This window comes from Mus musculus, chromosome 5, assembly GCF_000001635.26.
Source record: "Mus musculus strain C57BL/6J chromosome 5, GRCm38.p6 C57BL/6J".
NCBI lineage: Eukaryota > Metazoa > Chordata > Mammalia > Rodentia > Muridae > Mus > Mus musculus.
This window is the reverse complement of record NC_000071.6, coordinates 73239914-73259988: the sequence shown is the minus strand read 5'-3', so window position 1 is coordinate 73259988 and position 20075 is coordinate 73239914. Positions and strand designations below refer to the sequence as shown.

Sequence of the window (20075 nt, the reverse complement as noted above, 5' to 3'; positions counted from 1 at the left end):
CCATATGGCTACAGGCACTGAGGCTTGACTGTCAAGGAGGAATGATCAGGAAGAAACTTGAGAGGAGGCCTGGAGTCAGGTTATGAAGGGGCTTCTTTGTTTTGTCCAAGTGCTTAGATGATACCCAGTACATGTCTACACCCCTACAGTATTGTAAGCAGGATGGAATTGGAAATCCATCTAGGAAGTCCAGTGCGGGGCCTTTTATGTCTCAGTCAGTAGAACAGGCTGGACTGTAAACTGGTAAGTGCTGGTTTCAGTGCTGCTCTCAGTGGATGTCAGCTAGTTAACGGGAAAACACATTTAAACTCGGAAAGTGGGAGACCTGGGCCTTCTCTAAGAAACCAAGGAATCTTCCCAGAAGTTTTGTTCTTGTGCTATTTTCAAAATATGCATTTTAATTTTAAACTTAAAGATAGCAAATACACTTATTTTTCAGCTGCGTTTAATATATTAAGATCCACCTAGGGTGATTGGTGTTTCTGTCTCCTCCCGACACAAGTATCATTTCTTAACTGTTGAGAGCATAAATTCGACTACCTATCCTGAAGTATTCCATTGACTGGTTTGTTTGTTTGTCAACTGTATGTACCCAATTGTGCTATAGAACATTAAAAACCACTCTTCCTAGGAAGGCATGGTGGTATATGCCTGTAATCCCAACATGTGGTGCGATGGAGGTAGGAGGACGGGGAGTGCTAGGAAATCTACAGCCATATAGTGAGTTCAATACCAGCCTCCATGCCATGTGTGTGGGCTGAAATGGGCTGAATAGGTCTGTCATGGATAAGCGCAGAACAATCTTAAAATAACTCTGTGTGAAAGGTGATAAACTTGCCACAGTCAGTTAAAGAAAAAGAGAGCCTACAAGTAATTACGGCCGGCCTTCTGAGGCCACGAGCCCCGGGTGCTGGGGCAGAGCAGAGCACGGTTAGCTGGACCTCATAAAGCAGGGGCTTAGACTGAGCTGAAAAACTTTACCGAGATCCACACAAAAGCTACAGCTGTGTATACACTTACACCAGGTGCCTCTCTCCTGAGTATTACAACAGTCTTTTCTACTATAGTCTCGTGGATGACTAGAAGCCAGAAGACGCCTCAAAGCTTATCGAAGAGCTAGGATTATAACTAAGCAGCAGGGTGTGTATTTAACGTGCACAAGGCTCTGAATTCCACCCCTGGCACTGAGAAACAAAACAGAGCCAAGGAAAAACCCAACACACACCCAAAAGGCAAGTGTATAAGCAATAAATGAGCATCCTGAAAAAGAACACATATGTGCCTACACGTCTAAGGATGGTTACACAGACATACAGTTGACTGCGCACATGTACAGGTATAAGTGAGTACAAGTGTGAAGTCATACAAGTTCAGGTTCCTTGTCTTCATTCAGATTTAGTCAGCATGGATGGAAAATATTGGGAGGACGAGGGATTTAAATTATTGTTGGCGTGCACTATGTAGCAAGTCCCACCCTGATCACGTCTGCATTGGACATGCATAGATGTTATTGGTCATCATTCTCTCAGTGATCCAGTACAATAGTGAGTCCCATAGCACTGACATTGTGTTAGCTATTAGAGACACTCCAGCGTTTATTTTCAATATGTAGAGGACTCTGCATGCTACATGTCAATGGCATGTGATTTTATAGGAGACCTGAATAACGGAAGATTAGGGTATCCCTGGGGTGGGGGGTCTTTGAAGAAATTCCCTTGCAGATATGGGAAAGAGGGATGACTGTATCTGGAGGAGTAGGTTGGAAAGGGGGCTTAGTTAAAGGCCGTAATTGGGTGCTTGTATTTGTGAAGGCCTTATAAAACAGCTAGGTTCCCATCTCTTGTCTCAGCGTGTGACAATCGTGAGGGGCTGAGACTTTAGCTCACTGGTAGAGGACTTACCTTGAATGCATGAGTCCCTAAATTCATTCCCACTGCTGCAAAAATGTACAAACAATTTAAAAGGAAGGACCTGCAAACACCAATCAAGTCCCGCCTCTCTTACTGCTCCTCGATAATAATGGCTCTCTGAGTTCAGGAAAAAAGCCTTATCTCTCAACTGTCTATGCTTATTTCCCTCTCTCTAAGCTGGTCTGGTCTAGGGCGGCATTGGGCACAGCCACTTTCTTGGCACTACTGGAGGTGACTGCTGCACCTGTAGGGATCCTCTGACGTCGTCAAAGGATCGTCAAAAGTATCAAAGACCATAGAAAATAGAGAGAACACTTAACCTGTTCCTTACTATTTCTTGGCGGGTCCGAAAGCCATAACCACACTCAGGTTTTTTGGAAATAACCTTCGTTTCCTATATCTGGGGTAGGAACCTGGTGCTAAGTTAATGCAGATCCCGAGGTTGTCGCAGGATTCCTCTCCTTTAATGAGCAGGGTTCTGCCACTCAGGTTTCTCCTGGCGAGACTTCTCCCTCTTCCTTTGGGTAGATGTGCTTTCCCCGGAAAGGTGCCACTGTCCTTCAAAGACTAGCCCTCTGGTGTCCACATTTGTAACAAGAGGAACTTTGAGAATATCAGCAAAGAGGAATATATGTTTAATCTTTCCAAACAATTTTTAAAAATAATAAAAAATAGCATAGTCCCGCGCAAATGCCAGTATGACACACAGGACGTGACCTAAACGGAACTTCTAATGGGAAGAACTTAACGCTTTTCTGAACGTCCTATTGCAAGATAAACAAGGAAACCCCTGGGTTTGAAGACACCTTCGTTAATTCTTCCGGGTGCGTAAAGCCAGGAAGTCAAGGATGTGAGCAGAGTAGACAGGGAGTGTGAACTTGATTAATTCTCAGGAGCCAGTATTAGGATTTCAGGTGTTCTCACTCCATTCACGAAATAGGATTGGGCTCTCAGGATCCCGCAGCTGCTGTGGTGTGCTTTTTATCTGAAGATTTTTGCATCCTTTCCACCTCTCTTTCCCGCCTTCCTCAGTATAGGTTGTTTGTGCTCGACCTCTACCAACATTTAAAGGTACAGAGGCTTTGAGGGTGCCAAAATAGGGAAGACTTTACGACTGTCTTTCAGCCGTCCAGGGAGAGTGATAAAAGGTAAGGGGCGTGCAGACTTGCCTTTTCTTACCCAATCAGGTGCACAGGAAGATGTCTTTCTACCAATAAAAATAAAGTTAGCTTTCCGGAGGCGGGAGGGTGAGCCGTGACTGCCAGTTCTCCAAAGCAACGTTGGAGGCGAGGACCGAGAGTGATTAGAGGTAGGTCCAACCCGGGGGAGGGGGCGGGGCGAAGGTGGGGAAACTCTGAGCGGCGGGGAGGCCGGCCAGTGGAGGGCGAGGACCGCTGTTCCTGGTGTAGTATCCTTCGCCAATCAGGAAGGCGAGTGGGTGGGCGGGGCAGAGAAGGGGTGGGCAGAGCTCGCAGCACTGCCGGGCGCCCGTCGGGCTCTGGGAGAGACAGAAATCCGGTTAAAATCAGAGTCGGAGGGAGGTTTAACCACGAATCGGTCCCGATCGGATTATTCCTTAAAGGGGACGCGCCATTGTCAAAGAGAACGGAGCCTGGGGCCCGAGGGCGGGGACCGGCGGCGCTGGAGGAACGAGGCAGCTGCACGGGACTGGGGACCTGGTAGGTGCTGTTTGGGGAAAGGCGCTTCATTTCACTTTCTCTTCCAGCGCGGGGGCAGGATCCGGGATGCCCGCCGACCGTCGGCCGTAGGATCCGGGATGCCCGCCGACCGTCGGCCGTGGGATCCCGGGTCCCCGGCCCTGGCCCGGCTGCCCTTCTTGCTGCGAGCCGCGAGGGAGGCGGACCGGGATGGGCGGCTGCGGCGCCGACTGGGGAGGCTCCTAACGGACGCGGGCGCGGTACTGAGCCGGGGTCAACCGAAAGCCCGTCGGAGCTGCGGCAGACCCGTGGGGGAGCACCGCGCGCCCCGCTCTGCTGCGCGCCTCCTTCCCGGCCCGTGCCCGGCTCTCCCCGCGCTCCCGGCTGCCCTGGTCGCGCGCCGTCGTCTCCACGCTCGCTCCGCTCTTCCCGCGCGCCCGGCTGCCCTGAGCGCGCTCCCTGCGCCGCTCGGCGCGCCGGCTTGGTTCGCACGCCGCGGGTTCACCGCGACCCGGGAACCGCCCGGCGAGGAAGCGGGCGGCGGGGCGGTGGCGGCAGGCGCTACTGCTGGGTTGATCATCCGACCCGGCTGAAGGTGCCGGCAGGCGGCCTCGGGAGGAGAGGCGGCGGGCTCGCGCTGCGCGCCGAGGTTGCCGGCCCGGCCGGGCATTGTCCGCGATCCTCCGCCGCGTCTCTCCGCCCACTGCTTGCGGTGCTGGGAGGGGTGCGGACCTGGGCGCAGAGCCCACTCCGCCTGAAGCGACGGCGCACCCCCGGACCCGCGCCTTTCCGGAGCCGGGGTCGGCCCGGCGGACGCCAAAGTCACCGCCCGCCGCCGGGCCTGTGCAGCCCGGGCCACCGGCTTCGCAGACACCGGCGCTGGCTCCTCGCGGTCCGGAGCTCAGCCGTGCAACTTTTCTTTGCCTTCTAATGGGAGTTGTTGCTTCCGGGCGGCAGGTTCTCCCGGCCCGGCCGAGCCTCGTTTCTTGCGTCTGCAGAGGCCGATATCTAAGGCGATCTGGGGCCTGAATGCTTTACTACTAGTCCAGCTTTGTTCCTCATTACCTACAATCGCTTTGCTTGTAGACTTTCGAGGATATAAGTCCCAGGTTGCTGTGTTAATAAAAGAATAAATAAACGGGTGGGGGAATGGCTGAGGGGCTAGAGCTTCAGACAGAACTAAATGTGCTTTAACCTTTGAACTAGGGAAAGTATTACCGGGACTCCACGACAGAAGCTCTTCGAGGAGGGTAGAAGGGTCTGTAGGATTGGGGGGGGGGGGGAACAATGAACAACTTTTGATGGAAATAAAAGTTGGTTTTATAAACTGCTGTTCCGCCTAGCAGGTGCCTTCCATAAAGTTGATCTCCCCTACTGAATGCAGGCATTGTAACTACTTGCAGGCAGGCACTCTTGCTATTGGTGAATCAAATAAGAGGTCTTTGCACTGTGAACATTCTGCCGGTGTTGAACTTGTCAATACTTGCAGCAGAAATCATAGCTAGAAACAACACATCCCTTGTTGGAGTCCTTATTTAGAAAAGAATGTTTTCATAAGCCTTCATTTTGACAGTTTCTTGAGCAATGGTTTGTAGAGCGCTTGGAGGCGGCAAGCTGCAGCCTTATCAAGGAAGTAGCATCCGGCCTATGATTCTTTGGTCTTATTTTTGTTTCTTATTTTCAAATGTAGCCGCTGATCCTGGTTGCCTTGTGCTCTGTTACAGTATTTTGTACTTTGCAAGAATGAATTTTGTTGAGACACCTGGCCCGGGTGGGTTTTTTCCTTCCTTTAAGGCAATGCAGATTTTAAAATTTGTTTATCTTTAAGCTACTGTCTAAGAACTCTTGAGTGAATGCTGAACGTTCCCAATCTCAACAATAATAACACAGAAACTATATTTGGGAAACAAGTCCAACTTGAGACATTGATACTTGAGAGAGAATTCCCTTGATAATATCCATTTTTGTTCCACCTTATTATTTTAATTCTCCTGTGTTAACAATATCAGGCAAGTACCTGGTGGGCATAGTCTTCCTTGCTTATTATAGGAAGGAGGTGTTTAGAACAAATTTAAAATTTCCCGTTTTTACTTCCTTATTTAGTGGCATATTTAGACAAGAGACTTTCTAAACTTTAAAGAAGATCACACAAGGAGAAAGTGTTCAGGAGTGCTTACCTTTGAAATGCCTATGCATTATGTGCTGAATGGCATGCGTTTTTCTGTTTTCTGTGTACTGCATACATATTTCTAGATAACTATGAGTTATGACTGCTTAGAGATTGTTGGGAGAGCTGGGATGGTCCGCTCTGCCTTATTTCTTTGCAGATCCAGTGTGTAGCTGTATATTCAGTAGAGGAACTGTTTGAAGTCTGGCAGGAAAAGATGCTATCTTACAAAGGCTGTGGAAGATACATTGTTCTCTAACTGATACATATGATGCAAACTGCTCTCCTACTGAGCTGTATCCTCAGACCTAATGAGCTAGTTTTAACAGTAACAATTCCTACAGCGAGGCTTGAACCCAGGCCTTCTTGAATGCTAAGCAAGCACAGGACCACTGAGCCCAACACTCAACTTCCCCTATCCCCACTGGAAAACAACAAAATTGTTTCTGAGCAAGATTATACCAGTAAACAAAAAGTGGTTTTCAGATAAATCTATCTTAGCTGCAATATTCCTTGTTGGTGTATAAAATTGTGACTTAAGTCTATAATACCTGTTGGACAGCTATCTTCAGCAATGGCATTCACTTATTACAACTGTTAGAACTAGACTTGATCTACCATCGGCGTCTGTTAAGTACCTGCGTGTTTAAGTATAGGAAATAGAGTAGAAATAGCTGACAATCTAATTCAGAACTTTATTGGAGGGGATTAAAATGACTCTCCATGGGAGAAAGACAGGGAGGAGGTTTGCCAGAGCAGTAATAGTGACTCTGGAATCATGGGTAGAGAAACATTGAATGGGAGAAACCTAGATGATGTGGGAAATGTCACTGTGTTCAGTAAAGTATTTCACATAGGATATTTTTAGATGCGGATTGGGTATGAATGCTACTGTTTTAACTACAAATCTCTGAACTATTTTGGGGGCATCGGAGCTTGAGCTGTGAGTTCAGGTGTTGTTAGCTTCAGAATGGGCAGGTTCCATCCAACCAGACTAAGCTCATCACCCTGTCTGCAAGCCGGCCCTCTGTCCTCTTCATCAGAAGTGATTTCTCTCCTCTTGGGCCCGTACAGAGCAAGCCTTGTTCTTGTTTGTTGGTTCGGTATGAGTGCCTGTGTATTTCTGTCACTAGATTGTGGAGCTTGGCTGAAGTTGGAACCCTAACCTGTTTACTGCTGCCTCAAGTACCTGGGCAGTTTTATTGGTTCCCCAGTATTCTATAAACCAAGAAGTATTAAGAAGCTCCAATACTTGCTTGTATTTGGAGGAAAGCATTTATGTAAGTTTAAAGGAAACACTTTTCCTTATCACTAAAGTTCACATGCTCATTGATAAGGAAGGCCTGTTCAGACCTTAAGTCTGTCCCAGAACATTGCTCACTCCTGTAGCCCTTGCTAGTGGGTTACTGTCTACTTTTTGACTTTTGTTCCTTTATTACAACCTCAGAACTGACTTAAATGAGTTTTCTTGAAAATCTTAGCAAGTTGTGATTATTGTGAATGGAGGGAAATAATAATATTTATGTAAGTCTTATTCTCCAGGCTCTGTAATTCTTCTCCCTTCCTTTCATTGAATAGAAGATAGAAGACTGCGGTCAGTGTGCTTGTGTTCAGGATGTGGGTGTAAGGATTAAAAAAAAAAAATGACCAGATGCAGTGTACTGGAACATCTTACCTGCCTTTACCCTGTATGTTTGTTTGTTTTTTTTTTTACTATAAAAGGAAGTGTTTGTTTATTTTTTAGAGTACATGCTAAGCATAATTTCTTGGTAGTTTTTGATTTGTGTAATCTTGAAAGAGAACTTTAAGGAGTTGCTTTGAGATTCACAGCTCACTCTTCAGGTATCCCAGAGAGAAACTCAGATTTGTTCCTGATTGGATGACAGAAGGGGCTTTGCCACTCATTACAGAGAGGCAGCTGCGGTATCGGCTGATGAAGGAGGTGAGTCAGTTTCTAGGTGCTCCTTTAATCGACTCCAGAAAGTTCCAAAATAGACAGTCCAGCTGCTGGCAGAGAGGTAGCCTCATCTTGGAAAGTCTTCATCCATTAGTACATTTGGGGAGTTATGCCTGCTCTGGATGCTGGGGCTAGCATAGAGGATTAGGTTAAGTCCCAGAGTCACAGGTTAGCTGTTGCTCTGTGTGGCCTCTCTCGGGGTGTCCTGGCAGCCCCACCCCACCTTTCTAGGAGGATTTTTCTGCCGTTCACTCAGAGAACAACATTGAGTATGTATGTCTGTATCCGAACAAGTCCTTCATGTTTTCGAGGATGGAGTAGTAACATGTTTATTTCTCTTTAAGCTGAGACACTAAAATAAATCAGCGCTTTCGCTACCATTTGTGGATTTTCTTTTTTGTAAAAAACAAAAAACAAAAAAAAATTTTTTTAATCACCCATGTTTAAAATTCATTGTGAAGTGTTTGACTTTTACACAGGGCCTTTCTTACCAGCTCCCCTTGACCATTGTGTTCAGGAGGGAAAGAGTTGAACTGTTGAGAAACAAGGGGCCCTGAAAATCAGAACACTGGGGTCAGCCAGTCCAGGGGACCATCTGACTGAGGGTCGTCCTGTGGAGGTTGACCATTATTAAGGTAGCAATTTCGATTTGTGAGGATGAGCCGGAGAGGTGGTTTAGTGGTGAAGAGCATTTGCTGTTCTTGTAAACAACCCAGGGTGATGATTCCAGGTGCCCTCACCGTGGTTCCCAACCTTCTGAAACTCCAGTTCTAGGGGATCCGACACCCTCTTCTGGCCTCCATAGGCAATGTACGCATGTGGTGCACTGACATACATATAAAGTAAAATATAACATAAAATAAAAGCAAAATTTTTTCTTTTTAGTTTAAGGATTTACTTATTATTATACATAAGTACATTGTAGCTGACTTCAGACACCAGAAGAGGGTGTCAGATCTCATTATGGGTAGTTGTAAGCCACCATGTGGTTGTGGGATTTGAACTCGGGACCTTTGGGAGAACAGTCATTGCTCTTATTTGCTGAACCATCTCGCCAGCCCCCTAAAAGCGAAATCTTAAAGGGAAAAATGCAGGTGGAGTTGTAAAAAGTTTTAAAAACTAAAAACATTTTCTACAGCTGTTTGTTTATTTAATGTGTGCATATATGGAGGTCAGAGGACAACATGTGGGACTATGTTACATTCTTGAGCCATCTGGATTTGTGGCATTGCCAGGCTTGGTGGCAAACACCTTTGCTCACCAAGCTTTGTCACTGGCCCAGGAATTACAAAATGTATGCAACAGTTTTATTGAAATTTAATTTCCATACCATTTTCGCTCCTTTGATATTCAGTGCTTTAAAGTTGAGTGTGTTTTAGTGTGTCCCAAGATTTGTATCCCGTTACCACATTTAGCATGAGAACTTTCTGCAGTCCCATTTCCATTCTGCTCTCTAGCCCCAGGCAACCCCACATGGTGTCTTTATAGGTTTGGCTGTTCTGGATATTTTGTCTCCATAAAAAGTAACACTTTAATAACTATTGTATTCAGGTCCCTTCCAGTGCCTTTAAACCCTCAGAGTGGGTCCATGTGCCTGCTTTCCCTGATGAGTGCAGCGCCAAGTGATCTTCAACGAAGAAATAAAATGAAGCTATCCAAATCCTTATTTTGCCAGAGCCTAGAGAATGATGAGAAAAGATATTTTGCTTAGGAAAATCAATGGGCTCTCTGGTAATACTTCTTCCTATCAAAAGCCAGAGCAGTCCTCCAGTGAATGCTATTCCTGCTGCGTATGTGGCCCTGCAAATGGTTAAAACTGAAAACTCTGCTTCAGAGCTTGATCTTGCCGTGCTGTCCATGTTGGGATGATCTGAGCAGCCCCTAAGACCTTTTGGGTAACTGATCACTGAGACCCACAGATAGTATTGTTTTTTTTTTTAATGAAAATAATTTTTATATAATATATTCTGATCTCAGTTTCCCCTCCCCTATCTCCTGTCAGATCCTTCCCACCGTCCTGCTCCATGTGTCGGAAAGACACACACATACACACCCCGTACAAACGCAACACTGGGAACCATAATATACAAGCAAATGATCAAGAAGGTAGAAAATGCCTAAGCAATGAGATATGAGACAAAATTCTTCAAAACCATCATTGGGTCCATGGTGTGTTGGCCCTCTACTGCTGGACACGGGGCGTGCGTGCCCTTAAGTGCACCCACAGATAACATTAAGCACCTCACCTTCTTTCCCAATGGTTGGAGTTCCTAGCTTTCTGTTCATGACTTCGTACAGTTCTGAGTGGCGCTGGAGAGCAAACCCAGGGCTGTGCAAGCACTCGACCGACTGAGGCCTCCCTAGCCCAGGGCTTTGCCTTTTGGGGATTCCTGAGAGTGATCCTTTTCTATGAAACCCAGCACTTCCAGGCCGCTGCTGTCGACAATGGAAAGTTCACACCAGCTGCGCCGACCACATAGGTGCCAGCCATTGTCAGACAGGTCTATTTCAGAATATCCTTACTAAAGAGGCGTTGAAGTGTTGGCTTGTTTGTTTGAAGGCTGTCTAAAAGTTTATTAAAAAGAAGCATTAGTTATAACACAGCCTTGATTTTAATATATATATCGTTACACTTAATTTGTGCATGTGAGTCTACTTGCATGTTTGCGAGGGTGCATGTGTGGAGTTCAGAGGATTTGGTTCTGTTATTCAACTAGGTAGGTCCTAGGGATTAGAGCCAGGTTGTCAGGCCTTGGTGGTTAAGTGCCCTCCCTCACTTGCTGAGTCATCATGCTGGCTTCAGTATAATATCTTAGATTGTAAAATATTCATACATGCTTTTTGTTCCTTAGATGAATTTCACTGTAATATTTCAACTTCTTCGCACCTGTTTTTTCTCTTTTGTTATTTATTTCATGGTGATCTTCGTGCATGCATTTAGTTCAATATGGAAGGATGCTGGGAACCTAAGTATAGTTTTAATTTTCTATTTTATTTTTAAGAGCGTTTATTTATTTTTATCCTGTGTATATGGGTACCGTGCCTGCAGGCATGTCTGTGCATCTTGTCCACACAATGTCTTCTGAGGCCGAGAAGAAGGTGTCAGATTCTCTGTAGCTGCTGCCTGGGTGCTGTGAACTGAATCTTGGGTCCTCGGCAAGAGCAACAGCGAGAGCTCAGAGTCTCCAAGCCCACGGCTCACTTTGAATCTGGAGGGGCCCTGAGCCACGAAATCCCTGACACTCTCTGTCACTGTCAAAGGCTGGAAAGCCCATTCTCCCGAAGAGCTTCTATAACGTGTCTCTCCGGACACCTTGAGTTTATTAAGCCCAGTGAGACCCATTTTGGGATTCTGACATCCCGAATTGTGAGACGTGTTTGTTATTTAAGATAGTAGTTCTGTGATGTTTTAGTGTAGTCACTGGAAACTGATTTGTCTCTACATACACAGCAGGAGCTGAGCCCACATTTTATTGTCTTCCTATAACCTGCTCCAAACACCCTTAGTTTTTTCTTTCCAGACGAGTGGAGAGACTCTGCCCTTTTTCCTTTGCACACCTGAGTGCCAGAATCCCATCCCCTCCAGTTCTGTACGGCCGTCTCATGCTGTGTCGTGGTCCTCACAGAGCTGTCTCACTTGGAGAAGCTTGATCCTCCTTCCAGCAACCACACTTGCATCTCTGATGAGGTGGATAGCCTCATGCAGCTGCTGGAGCCGACAGCTGCATTGCTTCTTACGTGTGCTCCAGGTCCAGGTTGATAGTGTGTGGGAGCGCTGCTCGAGATGAAGTTAGGAGAGAATAGGGAGATTTGTTCCCTGAAGCATCCTGCTGTAAACAATTAACAAACAATTAAGGTGGCAAAGAGTAGGAAGTGCCACATGACTCAGAGCTGGCTGTGGGGACAGTAGCGGCTTTCATGAGAAGGCATTTCAGGCTAGAACGATGCCCGAATGTCTTGTAAAGGATGGCTGAGTGGGCCTCTTCAAATTAAAGGACCTGGGGACATGGGCTTCAGTGAAATGGTATATGCATTATGAGAAACACAGACGCTAGCTACTTAAGTTGCCTTACATTTTGTAAACATATGAAAGTTCTGAGAGCTGTCATGTGTAGGTGCTGGGACTGAACTCAGGCCCTCTATAAGAGCAGACCGTGCCCTTAACCATTTGTTCACCATCTCAAACTCCAACTTGAAAACACTTATTTTTACCTTCCTTATGTATTATTTATTGAACGTGAACTTGGGTCACTGGGCTAGGTGGCAAGGGCCTTTCACCTTAGAGCCATCTCAGGGCTCTACCTACTGAGCTTTATAAAGTTGAGGAGAGATTTGTGAATTAAACAGAACTCCAGACTTAAGTTCTAGTCAACTGAGGGCCTCAGGACTGATGATCTAAAGTAAGACGATGTCTTGACTAGGGCTCGCCTTAAGGGAGCTTTTTTAAAATTAATACTGCTTTTTAAAAATTTTTTATTCTTCCTGAGACAAGTTTTCCTGTGTAGCCTTGGCTGTCATAGAACTTAATCTGTAATCTGTAGACCAGGCTGGTCTCAACCTCTCAGAAGTCTGTCTCTGCCTCCTGAGTGCTGGGATCAGAGGTAAAATCTCAGTGTGGTTTGAAATTTAGTATAATCTAATCTGATTCATTAGTTACTAGATATATCGGTTACGATGTGCCTGCCACCTGCATCGCTGTGCTGACCTGTATGTGCAGTGTAGAGGCCAGAGGGCAGCGTTGGGTGTCTTCCTCTGTTGCTCCTCCTCCTCCCTCGCTTCTTCAGTCAGGCCCTCTCCCTACGGGCCTGGCCATTGAGACTCTGCAGTTGACCCGTCTCTGAGTCCAGGGCAGATGTAAATGCGCCAAAGCGTGCTTGTGGAGGTCTGTTCTCTTCTTCCACCTCGTGTGATCCTGGGGTAGATATTAATTTGGAAGGCCCCTGCTCAAGTGACTTTGCACACTGAGCCATCTTGATGGCCCTTAATTACATTTGTAAATGAATGTACTATATGTGTACTATATGAACTGAGTAAGACATGTCAAATTAACATCCTTTTTTTTTTTTTTTTGGAAGAGGTATTAAAGTGAGGATAGGAGAATGTACATCGTACATTCTGGAGACAGGAGAACATACAGTGTTACTGGACTTCAGCCAAAGACTGGACACTATTTATTCCTCTGTTGGTAGTGGGTTATTGGGTAGACCACTGGCAGAAAATGTGGCTGGTGGAGTCATCCCTGTAAACCTTCTTGAGTCAGAAGCTGGTGACAGGTGGATGGAAACGTCTAGTGTGATGTTTAAAAGTGTATTTGTGGCGCGTGCGCGCGCACACACACACACACACACACACACACGAAATGATCACTATGCCTATCAAATGCTTGGGTTAAATGAGTTTCGTGGGGTTAACTTACTGAAAATAGCAGCTGTGGCTGAAATGTCAAAGGCTACACGCTGTTTTGATGGGACAGGATGTAAAGTCACATAGATGTGTTCACAAACCATCTGCGCAATTACAGGGATGGGGAGACGTGGCTGAATACAAACAGCACTGGTATTTTAATTACTGTAATAAACTCAGTGTGGACTTAGAAAGCAACACGGAATGATAATCTGGACTGGGGGAGGCCCGGGCTAGTGCTGCATTATTCTGATATTGTACATAAGGCTGTACTTGGTCGGTGTCCTGCATGGGTGTGGCAGTAATATCTCCAAATGGGCCAGAAAACAGAAGACCAAGTGTTGGTGAGGAGACAGGGAAGTTAAACCCTCATCCATTGCTGTGGAAATGTAGGATGGTACAGCTTGCCGCTGTATGCAACCAGCTCACCAGAGTGCCCATGTGTCCCAGATAACCCCATTCCTAGGTGTACACTTCAAAGAAATAACAGCGGTTATTCACAAATACTTTGGACAGCGGGCACCAAATGTAGTTAGCATGATGCTAACTCGTTGGCATGGCTGTGAGCAAAAGGCAAGTAAGATGTAGCCAGGGTGCTTGCTGACTGAGAAAGGAAATGTCGGGTACTCCAGGGTAATGTGTTTTAGAGCACAGTCTTAGCGGGAAACTTGATGGCCTCCAAACACCAAGTGTGTGTTGAGAAGGAAGTATATTGGTTTGGGGAAGAGGTTTGCGCTCTTGTTTGGAAATAGCTTGGCTGTCCATTTAGAGGGTTTTACATCAGTTCAGTACATTGTGTCACTAAATAGAAATCAGCTAAACACCATGGAAAGTCTAGTCTTTCTAACAAACGGTGCTGAGACACCTGGATTCCCACATTCTCCTCCCTCATACTATCCATCAACTAAAAGTGAGCAGATAATCCCAGTGTGAAATATTGAAATTCCCAGAGGGGGAAAGATGTAATGACTGTTTGCCAGGCAAAGCCATTTTGACTAAGACCCAAACCACAAGGAACCAAGAAAAATTGGTAAATTGGTGTTCACTGAAATGAAAGATGGTTGTGCAGCGAAGGAGACTATCAAAGTGGAAGATGACTCTCTAAATGAGAAGCAGCGTGTACAAGCCTGTCACTCATAAGGGACTTGCGTCTAGAGGATAAATAAAGGGCCTGCCAGGTTCAAGCCAGACAGGGGTCCTAGAGACAGGGAAGTGGGCACAGGCCCACACCCCTAACCAAGAAGCTGTACACAGCTGGTACCTGCTTGTAAAGGAAATGTTCGTCTCCTCCATCGGAGCCTCACTTGTATATTACCCACACTGCAGTGCAAGCCCCATGTTAAGGAGTAGATGGCCAATATAAAACAAACTCAATGGTATTTTTGTAGGCTTTTTGACTGATGTTATTTTGTTTGGACACTTTTTTGAAATTGGTCTTTTGCTTGTATACTTTGACTTCTGACTTCATGTCTCTGTGGTGTGTGTGTGCATGTGTTTCATTTTTCTAAAATTTTATTTTTTTAAAGAGAGAAGGAAAGGGCGGAGCTAAGAGTTAAGGATAGGGAGGAACTGGTGGAGGTAAAAGGCGTCAGAATACATTGTACGAAAAAAATCATTTCCAATAAAAGAGGCAGGCAGCCGGCTGTGATGGCACACATGTTAATCCCGTCACTTGGGAGGCAGAAGCCGTCAGATCTTCGAGAGTTCGAGGCCAGCATGGTCTGCAAAGCGAGCTCTAGGACAGCCAGGGCTGTGAGGAAACGAAAGGTAAGTAGCTGAACCTAAAATGATTAAGAAATTCCACGGCAGAAGAGTTCTTAGTAAAAACTGTCAAAGGATGAGTTGGGTGGAGTAGTCAGAGATGTCTAGCCTCATGATAGAATTGAGAATTGAAATCCCCTTCTCCTCCTTCATCTTTCTTCAGCGAAGCTGCAGTCATCCCTCAGTTCTGTCCTTTAATGAAGCCTGCAGGGGCTTTACTTTTCTGTCAAGCTTGTCTTTTTTTTTTTTTTTTCTTTTTTAATAAGCACACAAGTGCTCATTGCAGACTAGTGAGCTGTCCTTACATTCTCTTTCTACTCCTTCAGTGTTCGGGCTCTCTTACTTTTTCCGGTTTTTACACGTATGTATGGTGTACATGTACGTGTATATTCACGTCTGTGAGTGTAGGTGCACGTGAGGCTGATGAGGGGATCATCTTTGAGGGCTCTTCCACCTTATTCAATGAGACAGGGCCTCTCAATCAAACCCAGAGCTTGTCGATGTGGCTAGTCTAAATAGACAGCTCGCTCTGGCGGTCTCTTGTCTCCCCTAGAGGACTGGGCTTGGCTTACTGGCCGACTGCCATCCCTGCCTGTATTTACTTTAGTTCTGGGGATTGGCGCTTTATTCGACACATTGCCCGTTACCCCTGAAGCATCATCCCAGCCACTCAAAAAGGTGTTCTCTTCTTTGTTGTCATCAGGTAGCTCAAAGTCATCACACACACACACACACACACACACACACACACACACACACACACACGCGCGCACACACACGCTTTCATACCTGCCACTGTGTCCCATCTTGCCCCACCTATCATTCTAGGCTGCTTTCATCCGATTGTTGAACTGCAGGTCACTTGTGATTTCCTGACTTTTCTCTTCTTGTCTTGGTTAATGTGTGGGAAGGCAGAATGTGTGGATAGGGTAGGTGGTGTGTTTGGATCTCTCTTCCTTCTTTCCTTCCCCTGTTTCTCTGTCTCTGCTTCCCCAATGCCTGGCTTTTTACGTGGGTGCTCAGAATCTGAACTCGGGCCCTCATGCCCGTCCGGGAAGCACGTTACCAACTGAGCCATCTCCCCAGCCCGTCTTCTCCCTTTAAAACACGTTTTCCACAGATATGGTAGTACCTGTCTGTAGTTCCAGCCCTTAGAAGGCAGCAGGATCGTTACACATTTGAGGCCAGCCCAGGCTACATGGCCAGACCCCATCTCCAAAGATTTAAAAGAAAAAAAAAAAAAAAAAAAAGAAACAACAACAACAACAAAACCCTAACCAAATAAAAAGAAAGCCATCCCCTACAAACAACAATGGCAACAAAATCATATTTTTGAAACAGATAAAAGTTAAAGACAGGTTGTGAGGTAGACCGTGTGAATTGCTGTCTGGATTTTGCTTAGGGCCATTCTGCTCGTTGTTTAGGTTCATTCGTTCAGAACATTTTGTCTGGGCACTTCTTGCTTTCTTTACCTTTGAGTATCTAGACACATCTACAGATAATTTTGGTGACTCTTTTTCTTAGATATATTCATTGTGACATGATTTCATTGTTTTTTTTTTTTTTTTTTTTATGGCTGAATAAAACTCTGCAAATCATTTGAGAGAAGCTCGCAGCTACCACGTGCCTTAGTTGGGGTTTCTCTTGCTGTGAAGAGACATTGAGCACAAGGCAAAGAAAACGCTGATTTGGGGCTGGCTTACAGTACAGAGGCTTAGTCCACTGTCATCATGGCAGGGAGCTTGGAAGCGTGCAGGCAGACATGGCGCTAGAGAAGGAGATGAGAGTTCTACCTGTGGATTGGCAGGCAGCAAGGAAGAGAGAGACACTGGGCCTGACTTGAGCACTTGAAACCTCAAAGCACGCCCCCCTCCACCCCCCCAGTGACGAACTTCCTCCAACAAGGGCACATCTCCTAATAGTGCCACCCTCTATGAGACTATGGGGGGAGGGAAGCATTTTTATTAGTACCGTCACATTGTGATTCTCTGTTCTTACTCATAAATATTTCATCATATATCACTAAACACACACACACACACACACACACACACACACACACACACACACACACACCAGACAAGGACTCCCTCAAGCAATCTGGGGCAATGATTTGATCCTGAGCAGTATCCATGTCCCAGGTTTCCTTCTCTGAGCACCGGATGTTTTCCACAGAACAGCATCACACAGGTGAGGCTGACAGACTGTAGTCACACTCAGTCTGCTGGCATCAGGGGCGCACACGCAGAGTCAAGATGGTATTTTCAAGACTTGTTCTGATAGGAGGAGGTTGCTCAGCCTGAACCTCTCCCTTTCTCAGGACTGAGCTCGAGCTGGGAGTCTGGAGAACAGGCCACGCTCTTGAAAACCAAGTTCAGTTTGGATGCAGTCAGTAGTCAGTTCCCCAGTTAACCCTCACCACCTCCATGTAGCAGTGGCTATCTCGGGTGTGGGTGGTCCATATTTAAACCCACTGATAGCCAGAGACGCCCTCTACAACAACCTTGTACCTCATAATCTTCCCCTTCATCATTTAGGCGGTTCTTCCAAGCTTCTCCCCAGATGACCTTCCACTATGTTCTCACTGGGTTGGCAAAGTCGGGTCACTATCAGCCCGTCACTGTCGTAGGAGAGCAGGAGTACCAGGCTTACTTTAGCTCCCCAGTGCTTTATCCCATGGACCTGAAGGACCTAATCACCATATCTATCATACAGGAAAAATGAAAAAGTAAACTCCTTTCTTTAATCAGAGTAAGAGTGGACGCTCTGTGGCTAGTCAGCCAGCAGCCTTCTTCTGGAATGCTCTGTGCACATCTTCTTCATTCCTTAATTGAGAAAAGACGCTGCACATTTGTCGTGAAGCCAGCCTCCTAATTATTCTGTCTCTTGAATAGAATCCATCCCATTCTTCTTCGGTGGAGTTCACCAAGTTTCTGATTTAATGGGATGAATTGTCTCTCCTGCCTCGCAGCTGCCATCCTGGGACACATTTCTCATTTTGTTCTTGGATCCTGGCCACCGCTTCTTGTGTCTCTCGCTCGAATCAAGCTTTATCCTTTTCCACCCTAGCTTTGCTGAAGGACACCTTCAAGTAAATGGACTTATTCTGCCTTCTTCCTCGATTGACAGCTTAGATAGAAAAGTCTATGCTCAAATAATTTCATTTTGGAAGATTCTGAGTCTCTGTCCTCTGCTACTGTCTGATTTGAAATTAGATTTAAAAAAAAAGGCTTATTTTTATTTTATGTGTATTACGGGTGTTTTGCCTGTGTGTGTGTCTGTGCACAATGGGTGGTATATAGTGCCTGTGGGGGCCAGGAGAGGGTGTAGGATCATCTAGGACTGGAGTTATAGATGGTTGTAAACCACTGTGTAGGTGCTGGGAAGTGGGTGCTCTGGGAGAGCAAGCCAGTGTGTACGTTGAAATTGTACTTTTAACCCTCCCTCCCCCTTTCCACTCGGACTACTTAGGGTGCCCATTATTTTGGTTTCTGTGAACGTTCACAGATGCTCATCTTCGTGGTCGTCTGACTTCCTGTCTTATTTTCTACCTCCTCCTTACTCTGGGTCCCGTAGTCTAGTTGATTTTTCTGGTCTGTGGTTGGCCCGTAGGGTACCCTTGACCTAGGTGACAGCTGCATCCCGAGTCCGTTCCTCTTTGCTCTCGAGGGAGGAAGAGCTCAGTATGTAGGGCTGATGGATTTCTCAAGCTTCTCCTCAGCCTAGAGGCACAGTGTTGACTGTTGCTTGGTCATTTCTGTGTGTTTTGTTTACCTGGCCAGTGATGGTTCTCTGTGTGACCCACATGTCTTGTGTGTCACATGCTGGGAGCGAGGCTTTCTTGGATTCACATACCGACTGGTCTGTGAATAGTGTCTGGTGGGCCCGAGGTACTTGGAGCAGTTGTGGCTGTATTGGGTTCTATAAAGAAGAAAGTAGGAAATGAAAAAAAAAATGCTGTTCAAAACTGTCAAATGCAGAGATCAGACTGGCTCTGTGCTATGTTAATATATATTATATATGGTAAAATATATTAAAATATATTATTATATATTATATAGTATATATTAATATAACTTATATAACACATATAACATGTTTTATTAGTTATATAATAAAATGTATTTTATATATCTATATATAATTATATATAACACATTAGTTATATAATATATATTTATTTTTATTTTTTATTTATTTTTTTGAGAAAGGGTCTTTCTTTGTATCCCTGGCTGTCCTGGAACTTCCTATGTGGACTAGGCTGACCTCAAACTCCGAGATTTGCCCACCTTAAAGGTGTGCTGTGCCACATGCCCAGCTGAAGTCATTATCCTAAGTGATAGTCCATGCGCGTTTCTTCAGGATTCCAAGAGCCCTGTACACTTCACCAGTGGGGAGCCCTGTACACTTAACCAGTGGGTCCTTTGAGTAGCACTGGCCAGGGACAGCTGCCAGGCCTGTGCGTTTTCAGGGACCAGCCTTCATAGTGGGGCTGACTGAATCAAAGAGCTGTGCTAACATTTGATCACAAAGCACCTCCTGGCTGCAGGCCTACCTGCCATGATGCTTCTGTCTCTCTCCTCCGCTTTCCAACAGTTGAGCCTGCCAATGGCACTGGTAGGATTTGTCTCTCCATGCTAGAATGTTCTTAGCCTTGCCTCAGGCGGCACCTTTCCTGAGAGGTTGACCGCAGCTCCTGCTTACCTGTGCTTCTTCCCAATTTTCTTTCTTTTTTTTTCTCTCAGTTTGTTTGTTTGTTTGTTTCTCTCTCTCTCTCTCTCTCTCTCTCTCTTTCTTTCTTTCTTTCTTTCTTTCTGTTTTTTTCAAGACAGAGTTTCTGTCCTGGAACTCACTCTGTAGGCCAGGCTGGCCTCGAACTCAGAAATCCGCCTGCCCCTGCCTCCCAAGTGCTGGGATTAAAGGCGTGCGCCACCACCACCCCACTACTCTCAGTTTCTTACGCTCCAGCTACTTACCTATAATTCCTTGTCTCCTGTCCTCAAAGTGCTAGCTAGCTACAGGAAGTTTAGGGTTCTCCATTTCTTTTTAGAGTAGTTTTTTTTTTTTGATTTATTTATTTATTATATGTAAGTACACTGTAGCTGTCTTCAGGCATTCCAGAAGAGAGAGTCAGATCTCCTTACGGATGGTTGTGAGCCACCATGTGGTTGCTGGGATTTGAACTCCTGACCTTCGGAAGAGCAGTCGGGTGCTCTTAC

At 45.8% G+C, this 20075-nt stretch overlaps 1 protein-coding gene across 5 annotated transcripts in view; it reads left to right on the top strand.

Annotated features, from left to right (window-relative positions):
• The first annotated feature begins 3289 nt into the window (after positions 1 to 3289).
• Positions 3290 to 20075, top strand: part of Fryl (FRY like transcription coactivator) — a 236509-nt gene continuing 219723 nt past the window's right edge. Inside the window, exon 1 of one of the 5 annotated variants that reach the window (XM_006504150.4) lies at positions 3290 to 3589. The gene's annotated coding sequence lies outside the window, so the exon portion shown is untranslated. The remainder of the gene's footprint in view (positions 3590 to 20075) is intronic. The other 4 variants (XM_030254825.1, NM_028194.2, XM_006504148.4 and 1 more) reach the window with 4 other exon arrangements.